Raw genomic sequence first — 11,650 nt, forward strand, 5'->3', positions numbered from 1 at the left:
CTGAGGGAGTGCCGCACTGTCGGAGGGGCAGTACTGAGGGAGCGCCGCACTGTCGGAGGGGCAGTACTGAGGGAGCTCCGCATTGTCGGGGGGGCAGTACTGAGGGAGCTCCGCACTGTCGGAGGGGCAGTACTGAGGGAGCGCTGCACTGTCGGAGTGGCAGTACTGAGGGAGCGCTGCACTGTCGGAGGGGCAGTACTGAGGGAGCGCCGCACTGTCGGAGGGGCAGTACTGAGGGAGCGCCGCACTGTCGGAGTGGCAGTACTGAGGGAGCGCTGCACTGTCGGAGGGTCAGTACTGAGGGAGCGCCGCACTGTCGGAGAGGCAGTCTTTCAGATGAGCTATTGGAACAGGAGGAGGCCATTCAGAACCCTCGAGGCCATTAAATAAGATCATGGCTGATCTGTTAAACCAAAATGATGTTCTCTTGGGTGAATGTAAAAGATCCCAGGACATGATTTCGAAGAAGAGCAGGGGAGTTATCCCTGGTGTCTTAGGACCAATATTTATCCCTCAATCAATATCGCTAAAAACAGATGATCTGGTCATTATCACATTGCTGTTTGTGGGAGCTTGCTGTGTGCAACTTGGCTGCCACGTTTCCTACATTACAACAGTGACTCCACTTCACAAAGCGCTTCATTGCCAGTAAAATATTTTGGGACATCCTGAGGTTTTGAAAGGCACTATAGAAATGCAAGTCTTTGTTTAGTTGGGATATATTTTTTGCGATTCAGCCTGAATGTTCCCAGAATTTGTTCCTTTTGTGTGTCCAGTGAGGAGGCCACTCACTCAGTAACCCTTCTCACCAGCACCCTGTGTTACTAAAGACATTCAGGCTTGGGATGATAAGTGGCAAGTCACATTCATGCCACACAAGTGCCAGGCAATGACTGTCTCCAACAAGAGAGAGTCTAACCCCCGCCCCTTGTCATTCTACAGCATTACCATCGCCGAATCCCCCACCATCAACATCCTGGGGGGACACCATTTACCAGAAACTTAACTGGACTAGTCACAAATACTGTGGCTGCAAGAGCAGGTCAGAGGCTGGGTATTCTACAGCGAGTGTCTCACCACCTGACTCCCCAAAGCCTTTCCACCATCTACAAGGCACAATTCAGGAGCGACGTTCCCTTTAAGCAGCGCAGCTGTCTTGAAGGTCCAATGCCACAAGAAGTTTAATGACCTCACATGAGTAATCAAGGTCAGTGAATGCATCTTCAAATGCCATATCCCACTAACTGCACCACCAGCCTCACACACTGCTCAATGCACCACACCCCCATCACTCACCTACCAACAATCTCTATCAATCATGACTCGTCCCTCACACACTTCGCACTGCTGCAAGCCTCATCACTTACAAGCTGTTGATGGTGTAAGCTTGCACATCTTGCTTTCCCCTTGCCTGACACTCCCAGGCACCAGCTCAGAAAATGGCATTGCCCGTACTTTAGAGGATAGTATAGAGGCGGGATCGGCACGTGGTGAGTTACTGAGCACGAGTCGGCTGCAGCCAGAGCAGGGGGAAAGGGTAGCTCGGGTGCCAGCTCCCCGGAGGGCTAGGTCGCACACGAGTTCTGCTGTACAGGACTCAGTTGAGGACTTCGATGGGGCAGCCTTCAAAAGAAGGGTGATGGGCAAGCGCACAGAAATGTTTGGTGCAATGGCAGTGTCGAGGAGCAGGGAGGAGTCCGGCTCCAACATTACACGGGGTTTTTGCACAGAGTTTGAAGTCCGTGATCTCCAGGATGGAAGTGATGGGCACCTCCATTAGCGCACTTGTGGACCCAACCATGATACTGGGTGTGATGGGTGATGTCGCAGCTTCCATTGCAGTACAGGCGGAAGCGACCCAACGTCTGGGTGCAGCAGTGGAAACTCAGACTGGTCTCATGCAGGCTCAGCTTGCTGCCACACAAGCTCAGACTGGTCTTGTGCAGTCTTGGACTGATGCCACACAAGCTCAGGCTGGTCTCGTGCAGTCTTGGACTGATGCCATCGTGGCTGCATTTACCAATGTGGAAAGGGGCTTGCAGGGTGTTGCAGCAGCCCAGCAATCTGTCCTCCAACAGATGGCTAGGATTGCTGAGGCGCCGCCCCGGGGGAGTGCCAGTGGCTCTGTGCAGCAAGAACCTGCTGTCCTCTTGCAGGATGATGGCATTCATATTCCCACTACTGCCACTCCGCCATTGCCCTTGCTGCTGCCTGTCAGCCAGCCAGCCCAGACTGCTGCCGCCCATCCCAAGGTGGTGCAGTCTACAGCCAGGCCTTCTAGGCCCAGAGCTGCTTGAGGTCGTCCTGCAAGGCCATCTGCAGTTTCCCCCCACAGAAATCCAGCAGCCTTCCACCAGCCATGCTGCAGCCACTGGTGTAGCACTGAGTTGGAGCACTCGAATCGGCAAAGGAACACGAAAGACAAACAATAAGGGAATGCACAAGGATGATTCGTTGACTTTGTTATGTAGTATTGGATTGAATCATTTGTGTTATGTTTGGAACGTTTGTTTTGTGGTGGCTTTTATTTCAGCTTTGTGCCCAAGAGGACACTGTGCTGTTCCGTGACAGAGGGATGGTAAGGTGGGGAAGTGTTCAGCAACCGGATTCTGATGAGGCGCTCATGGACAGCCCATCTGGAACGGGGATTTGCTGCTTGCCTCCTCCCTTCCTCATCCTCTTCCTTTCTCCTCTTCTTTCTTTCCCTTCCCCCCCTTCCCCCCCCCTTTCCCCCCCCCTTCCCCCCCTTCTCCCCCCCTTCCCCCCCTCTCCCCCCCTCCCCCCCCTCTCCCCCCCTTCCCCCCCTTCCCCCCCTTCCCCCCCTTCCCCCCACCCCCCCTTTCCCCCCTCCCCCCTCCCCCCTTCGCCCCTTCCCCCCTCTTCGCCCCTTCCCCCCTCTTCGCCCCTTCCCCCTCTTTCCCCCCTTCTCCCCCCTTCCCCCCCTTCCCTTCCCCCCCTTCCCCTCCCCCCCTTCCCCCCCTTCCCACCCCCCTTTCCCCCCCTTCCCCTCCCCCCCTCCCCCCCCTTCCCACCCCCCTTTCCCCCCCTTCCCCTCCCCCCCTCCCCCCTTCCCACCCCTTCCCCTCCCCCCCTTCCCCTCCCCCCCTTCCCCTCCCCCCTTCTCCCCCCCCCTTCTCCCCCCCTTCTCTCCCCCCCTTCTCTCCACCCCCTTCTCCCCCCCCCTTCTCCCCCCCCTTCTCCCCCCCTTCTCCCCCCCTTCTCCCCCCCCTTCCCCTCCCCCCCCTTCCCCCCCTTCCCCTCCCCCCTTCCCCTCCCCCCCTTCCCCTCCCCCCCTTCTCCCCCCCCCCTTCTCCCCCGCTTCTCCCCCCGCTTCTCCCCCCGCTTCTCCCCCCCCTTCTCCCCCCCTTCTCCCCCCCCCTTCTCCCCCCCCCTTCTCCCCCCCCCCTTCTCCCCCCTTCTCCTCCCCCCTTCTCCTCCCCCCTTCCCCCCCTTCCAATTCACAATTCAAATCGCTTTATTGGCATGATAAGTTACATCTTATGTTGCCAAAGCATCAAAATACATTTATGGTTTAGCACATAAACGCAGTTCTATTCATACAGTGTATAAACAGGTATATCCCTGAGTGTATAAATATACATTCGCATTGTTTATATATATTCTTTTCTTAGTTTACTGGTTGTCCCTCTGTTCATGGCAAGCTGTAACATAGTGTGCCGCCAGTGTTATACAGCTTCTCTCCTCTCCCAGTAGGAATGGAAGTTTTTGGTTGTCATTCAGATTTCTGAAATCAGGGCATATTTGTGAGAATTTTTGGTAGAAATTCTCCCTGATGCCCTGATATTTTCCACAAGCTGTGAGGAAGTGCATCTCTGTCTCCACCACTCCCTGACTGCAGTGAGAGCATATCCTGTCCTCTCTTGGCAGCCTGGTCTGCCTGTGTCTGCCTTTTTCGATCGCTAGGCTATGTTCGCTAAGTCTGTACCTTGTCAAGGTTCTTCTCAGTTTGTTATCCTTTACCATGGTCAGGTAATCAGCTATGTTGTATTGTCTGTTTAGGGCCAAGTAGCAATTGAGTTTGCTTTGGGTTTTTGTTGTTTCTGCCCAATATGTCAGATATTTTTCCTTTTGTTTAGCGACGATTGTGTTGGGTTGAATTCTTTGTGTTACCCTGTCACTGTCCTGGGGCTGGTTATTGTTAGTATTGTTAGTAGTTACTTCACTGAGTCCCAGGACTAGTTGACTGAGGGTATTCTTCTTTATGGTCAGCTCTTGGCATTTCAGGGCGTCGTAGTGATAGCATTGGGATTGCTCATTTGTAGGTGATTCCAAAATTTGGTGGCTCTTTTTTGGATAGTGATTATTAATGGATATTGGCCTAGTTCCGCCCTGCATGCATTGTTTACTGTTTTCCTTTGAGTCCGGAGGATACTTTTACAGAATTCTGCATGTAGGATCTCAATTGGGTGTTTGTCCCATTTTGCAAATTCATGTTGAGTTAGCGGTCCCCACACCTCACTGCCATAGAGTGCAATTGGTTCAATTACTGATTTGAAAATTTTGAGCCAAATGCTAATTGGGATTTCTATTTGGATTGATTTTTTGATGGCATAGAAAGCCCTTCTTGCTTTCTCTTTCAGTTCATTCACAGCCAGTTTGAAGTTTCCCGTAGAACTGATTTTTAAGCCCAAGTATGTGTAGTTAGTGGTTTGTTCAATTTTGGTTGTTCCTACTGTGAAATTTATTTTGGGTCCCTGATGTTTGGATCTTTGCTGGAACACAAGGACTTTGGTTTTTTGGGGATTTATTGTCAGGGCCCAAGTCTGGCAGTACGACTCCAGCAGGTCCAGGTTTTGCTGTAGCCCCTCTTTAGTAGGTGACAGCAGAACCAGGTCGTCTGCATAGAGGAGGAATTTAACCTTGGATTCATATAGGGTGAGGCCGGGTGCTGTAGATTGTTCAAGTAGTTTTGCCAATCCATTTATGTAAATATTAAAGAGTGTCGGTGAGATTGGCGAGCCCTGCGTCACCCCCCGCCCCTGTGGGAAGTATTTTGTTTGTTTGTCTCCAATTTTAACTGCACATTTGTTGTTTGTATACATTGATTTAATTACATCATATGTTTTCCCTCCTACCCCGCTTTCGATAAGTTTCAGGAATAAACCGTCATGCCAGATGGAGTCGGAAGCCTTCTGGAAATCTACAAAGCATGCGTAGATTTTGCTTTTGTTATGGTGAACGTGTTTGTCAATTAGGGTCTGTAGGGTGAAGATATGATCGGATGTTCTATAGTTTGGCAGGAATCCAATTTGGCTTTTACTCAAGACATTGTGCTCCTCAAGGAAGTTTATAAGTCTTTTGTTTATGATGCTACAGAATACCTTCCCCAGGTTACTGTTTACACAGATGCCTCGATAGTTGTTTGGGTCGGTTTTGTCCCCACTTTTGTATATGGGTGTTATGAGTCCTTTGTTCCAGATATCAGGGAAATAACCGACACTCAGAACCAAGTTGAAGAGTTTTAGGATAGCCAGTTTCATTTTGTTGTCTGTGTGTTTAATCATCTCGTTTAGTATGCCGTCTGTCCCGCAGGCTTTTCCTGGTCGCAGGTCCTTGAGTTTTTCAAGAAGTTCTTTTTCTGTTATTATGGCGTCCAGCGGGTTTTGGTTATCTTTTATGGCCATTTCTAGCTTTTCCAGTTTTTTGCATATTTGGTGTTGCTCTGGTCTTAGTGTGTTTTTCTGGTATAATTTTTCAAAGTGGTTTACCCATGTGTCCCCATTTTGAATGGCCAAATCGTCGTGTTGTTTTTTGTGTAGTGTTTTCAAGTTTTCCCAGAAACAATTGGAATCAATGGATTCCTCCATGGAGCTGAGTGTATTCTTAATATATTGCTCTTTTTTGGTTCTGAGTGTGTTTCTGTATTGTGTTAGTGTCTGACAATAAGGCGTAGTTCCTCGTTTTCTGGATGTCTGTTTTTGGTTTGATATTTTTCTAAGTTTTTTCCTCATGTTATGGCAATCTCGGTCAAACCATTTTTCATAGTTTTTTGTTTTGGGTTTGTTCTTGCGAGCTTTCAAGTGTGCATTTGTTGCCAAATTATCAAAAATATTGTTTAGTTTACTAACTGCCCGGTTTACGCCTTCTTTATTGTGAGTGTATATGTTATCCAGAAAGGTGTCTAAGAGAGCTTGAGTTGATGCATTGCTAATTGTTTTCTGGTATTTTTCCGTGTCGTTTTTGGCCCATCTGTACGATTTTTTGGTGTTGTACAGTTTACTGGGTTGTGTTTCTATGTTGTTTGTTTCTGTCTTTTTGAGGAACATAGTAATTTGACTGTGATCTGACAGTGTTGTTTGTGGTTTGACTGTGAATGCTCTGAAAGAGGATGGGTCTAAGTCTGTAATCATATAGTCTACTGTGCTGCAGCCAAGAGGTGAGCAATAGGTCGATCTTCCTAGGAGGTCTCCTATGAACCTACCATTGACAATGTACAGACCCAGGTTTCGACAGAGCTGTAGTAGCTGTTTTCCGTTGGTATTTGACTGCCTGTCGCAGTTATGCCTGTATGGAAGGGAAGGGATGTCAAAGTGGTTATTCCCGAAAACGTAATTGTTTCCCTGATTATTGGTGAAGTCTGGTTCTTCGCCCGTTCTTGAATTGAGGTCCCCACAGATCAACACGTTCCCCTGGGCCTGGTATTGGATAATTTCCCCCTCCATGTTGGAGAAGGTGTCCTCTTTAAAGTATGGGGAATCGATTGGAGGGATATAAAGTGCGCAAATGTAAACATCTTGGGTGTTTGAGATAATCTCCCTCTCAAGTTTGAGCCACATATGGTTTTCGCCCTTTTTTATAAATTTGATGTAATTCTTAAGTTCTGTTTTAAACCAGATCAGTATGCCTCCGGAGTCTCTGCCTTGGGTTTCACTTGGTAATTTATTGGAGGGGACCACCAGCTCAGTGTACCCTTGGGGACAGCCAGTGTGTCCTTTTCCTTTATACCAAGTTTCCTGTAAAATGATAATATCTAGGTCTTTAGTTTCATCTATGAACTCTGGGGTCCTACTTTTCACTTCTCGCAGTGAAGAGCGTAGACCTTGGATATTCCAGGTCGAAATATATAAGGATTTCATGTTAAGTTTGATCTTTTACTATGATAGGTTAAAGAGTGGTACGTGTTTGTCGTGTCTAAGTGTGGGAAAAAAAAGATCACATCAGTTGTCTACAAAAGTTAATACAATTTGGTTACAGTTCTTTCTATTAATTAGTCCTTGATCCATAAGGCGGAAGTAGATGCTGCTGCACATCTGCTTATTGTCTCTTAATGGATTGTTTCTGTCTGAGGTATTGCGTACGTCCTGTGCATCTCTCCCTCTGTCTGGCTGGGAGCAGTCCTATTCCCCTGTGGGACAGGAGTGGTGCAGGTCTTCCCCTTCCCCCCCCCCTTCCCCCCCCTTCCACCCCTTCCCCCCCTTCCCCCCCCCTTCCCCCCCCTCCTTTCCCCCCCCCTTCCCCCCTTCCCCCCACCCCTTCGCCCCCCCTTCCCCCCACCCCTTCCCCCCCTTCCCCCCCCTCCACCCCCCCTTCCACCCCCTCCCTTCCACCCCCCCCTTCCACCCCCCCTTCCACCCCCACTTCCCCCCCCTTCTCCCCCCACCTTCTCCCCCCCCTTCTCCCCCCCCCTTCTCCCCCCCCCCTTCTCCCCCCCCTTCTCCCCCCCTTCTCCCCCCCCTTCTCCCCCCCCTTCTCCCCCCCTTCTCTCCCCCCCTTCTCCCCCCCCTTCTCCCCCCCTTCTCCCCCCCCCCTTCTCCCCCCCCCCTTCTCCCCCCCCCCCTTCTCCCCCCCCTTCTCCCCCCCCTTCTCCCCCCCCCTTCTCCCCCCCCTTCTCCCCCCCCTTCTCCCCCCCTTCTCCCCCCCCTTCTCCCCCCACCTTCTCCCCCCCCTTCTCCCCCCCCTTCCACCCCCCCTTCCACCCCCTTCCCCGCCCCCTTCCCCCCCCTTCCTCCCCCCCCTTCTCCCCGCCTTCTCCCCCCCTTCCCCCCCCCACTTTCTCCCCCCTTCTCCCCCCCCCTTCTCCCCCCCCTTCTCCCCCCCCTTCTCCCCCCCCTTCTCCCCCCCTTCTCCCCCCCCTTCTCCCCCCCCCCTTCTCCCCCCCCTTCTCCCCCCCCCTTCTCCCCCCCCCTTCTCCCCCCCCTTCTCCCCCCCTTCTCCCCCCCCCTTCTCCCCCCCCTTCTCCCCCCCCTTCTCCCCCCCCTTCTCCCCCCCTTCTCCCCCCTTCCCCCCCCCTTCCTCCCCCCCCTTCTCCCCCCCCTTCTCCCCCCCCTTCTCCCCCCCCTTCTCCCCCCCCCTTCTCCCCCCCTTCTCCCCCCCGCCTTCTCCCCCCCCTTCCCCCCCCCACTTCCTCCCCCCCTTCTCCCCCCCCTTCTCCCCCCCCTTCTCCCCCCCTTCTCCCCCCCCCTTCTCTCCCCCCCCTTCTCCCCCCCTTCTCTCCCCCCCTTCTCTCCCCCCCCTTCTCCCCCCCCCCTTCTCCCCCCCTTCTCCCCCCCTTCTCCCCCCCTTCTCCCCCCCTTCTCCCCCCCCTCTCCCCCCCCCTCCCCCCCCTTCTCCCCCCCTTCTCCCCCCCTTCTCTCCCCCCCTTCTCTCTCCCCCCCTTCTCCCCCCCCTTCTCCCCCCCCCTTCTCCCCCCTTCTCTCCCCCCCCCTTCTCCTCCCCCCCCTCTTTCCCCTCCCCTTACATAGAAACATAGGAGCAGGAGTAGGCCATTTGGCCCTTCGAGTCTGCTCCGCCATTCAATGTGATCATGGTTGATCCTCTATCTCAACACCATATTCCCGCTCTCTCCCCATACCCCTTGATGCCTTTTGTGTCTAGAAATCTATCTGTCTCCTTCTTAAATATATTCAGTGACTTGGCCTCCACAGCCTTCTGTGGTAGAGAATTCCACAGGTTCACCACCCTCTGAGTGAAGAAATTTCTCCTCATCTCAGTCCTAAATGTCCTACCCCGTATCCTGAGACTGTGACCCCTCGTTCTAGACCCGCCAGCTAGGGGAAACATCCTCCCTACATCCAGTCTGTCTAGCCCTGTCAGAATTTTATACGTTTCAATGAGGTCCCCTCTCATTCTTCCAAACTCTAGTGAATACAGGCCTAGTCGACTCAATCTCTCTTCATACGACAGTCCTGCCATCCCAGGGACCAGTCTGGTGAACCTTCGCTGCACTCCCTCTATGACAAGTATATCCTTTCTTAGGTAAGGAGACCAAAACTGCACACAGTACTCCAGGTGTGGTCTCACCAAGGCCCTGTATAACTGTAGTAAGACATCCTTGCTCCTGTACTCAAATCCTCTTGCAATGAAGGCCAACATACCATTTGCCTTCCTAACTGCTTGCTGCACCTGCATGTTTGCTTTCAGTGACTGGTGTACAAGGACACCCAGGTCCCTTTGTACATCAACATTTCCCAATCTATCACCATTTAAATAATACTCTACCTTTCTGTTTTTCCTACCGAAGTGGATAACTTCACATTTATCCACGTTATACTGCATCTGCCATGTATTTTCCCACTCACTCAACTTGTCTAAATTGCCTTGAAGCCCCTTTGCATCCTCCTCACAACTCACAATCCCACCTAGTTTCATGTCGTCAGCAAACTTGGAAATATTACATTTGGTTCCCTCATCCAAATCATTGATATATATTGTGAATAGCTGGGTCCCAAGCACTGATCCCTGCGGTACCCCACTAGTCACCACCTGCCACCCCGAAAAAGACCCATTTATTCCTACTCTCTGTTTCCTGTCTGTTAACCAATTTTCAATCCATGCCAGTGTATTACCCCCAATCCCATGTGCTTTAATTTTGCACACTAACCTCTTATGTGGGACTTTATCAAAGGCCTTCTGAACATCCAAATACACCACATCCACTGGTTCTCCCTTATCTATTCTACCAGTTACATCCTCAAAAAACTCCAGTGGGTTTGTCAAACACGATTTCCCTTTCATAAATCCATGTTGACTTTGTCTAATCCCGTTGATATTTTCTAAGTGTCCTGTTATCACATCCTTTATAATAGACTCCAGCATTTTCCCTACTACCGATGTTAGGCTAACCGGTCTGTAGTTCCCTGTTTGCTTTCCCTCCTTTTTTAAATAGTGGGGTTACATTTCCACCCTCCAATCTGCAGGAACTGTTCCATAATCTATACCCCCTTCCCCCCTTCCCCTTACACCGTACCACCTTTCCCCTTTTGCCTTGCCCCCTTTTGCCTTGCCCCTCCCGTGGTCATGGAACCCATGGAAGAAAGGGTTGTGCCCTTATGATGGCCGAGCTGTGGAGGATGCAGCAGACTACCACGAAATGGGACACCTGCTCCGGCGTGTACTGAAGGTCTCCTTTCAAGTGGTCAAGGCAGCGAAACCATTGCTTCAGCACCTGATGAACTGCTCGACGAAGCTCCTTGTGGCAGCATGCCTGTTATTATCTGATTGCTGGCCACAAGTGGTGGGGTTGCGAAGCGGAGTCATCAGCCGGGTGTAGAGCGGATAGCCCAGGTCTCCGAGCAGCCACCCTCAGTTTCGACATGGTGGCTGGAAGATTGCTGGCACACAGGGCTGGCGCAGGATGAGGCATCATGACTGCTCCCAGGATACCGGGCATTCACCATCATGATGTGCTGGGCGTGGCCGCACACCAACTGCACATTAAGAGAATGGTAGCCTTTGCGGTTGCGAACATCTGAGGATTGAAATGCAGCGCCCACAAAGCCACGTGTGCAATCAGTGGCGCTCTGCACCATGGGGAAGCCCGATATCCTGGTAAAGCCACATGCGCGCTCCTGCTTTTCTCGGTTCAGAGAGAAGACAATGAAGTCCCTTCTCCTGGAGTCCAGAGCCTCTGTGACCTCCTGGATACAACTGGGAAATGTTAGATATGTTGCCTGCTCCAGACTGGAAGGATCCGCTGGCGAAAAAATTCAGGGCCACTGGCAGTGTCGTCCTCGCCCTGTTCTGAGGCTGCAGGTCTGGTTCCAAGAGGTGGCAGAGTTCTGTGACCATCTCCTTGGTGAAGCGGAGCCGCCGAACACACTGCTCCTGCCTTAAGTGCAGGTAGGAGAAGTGCTCTAGGTGGGTAAGGCCTCCTGCTGAGAGCCCTCCTCTCCATCCCTCTGCAAGCAGCTTGTCCTCCTCTTTGCTGTCTCTGCTCCATCTCCCTGTCATGCTGGAGCGCGAGGGGGACTGCAAGTGGTCTGAGCAGAACCCTTGAAGTCAGAAGCAAGGACTTCTGCACTTGCAGCACCACTCCCTGTCACCTCACCAACTTTAAATATCTCTAGAAAGCTCCAAACACTTTCACAAACTTACACAGCCGGCAGAAATCAAAAAGCAAGTTACCTGAAAGTTGTTGCTGATCCCTTTAAATCTTGCAGGTGGGGGTTCCCTCATGCAGCTGTGCGTGCTTTGGTGAGGGCGTGCAGTCGAGCATCGATATCCAAAATAGCAGGCCGTGCCTCAAATCAGCATTGCACGCTGACTGACGTCATGATCGGCCCCATTTCATTCTTCTGCCGAACGCAGGCAACGGCCGCGATACCAACCTGCCCAAAATGGCGACTGCCGCGGCCTGTGCCGGAAGTGAGGAGGCCGCCATTTTTCTGCCGAAACCGGCCTTAAATGCCGG

General features: G+C 52.0%; 1 protein-coding gene across 4 annotated transcripts in view; it reads right to left on the minus strand.

Moving 5' to 3' along the window:
- Positions 1–11,650, minus strand: part of rrp1 (ribosomal RNA processing 1) — a 428,065-nt gene that overhangs the window by 97,155 nt on the left and 319,260 nt on the right. The window lies entirely within an intron of this gene.

The sequence above is a fragment of the Somniosus microcephalus genome, chromosome 14 (assembly GCF_052327205.1).
Source record: "Somniosus microcephalus isolate GS21.2 chromosome 14, FLI_Smic_1.0, whole genome shotgun sequence".
Classification (NCBI taxonomy): domain Eukaryota; kingdom Metazoa; phylum Chordata; class Chondrichthyes; order Squaliformes; family Somniosidae; genus Somniosus; species Somniosus microcephalus.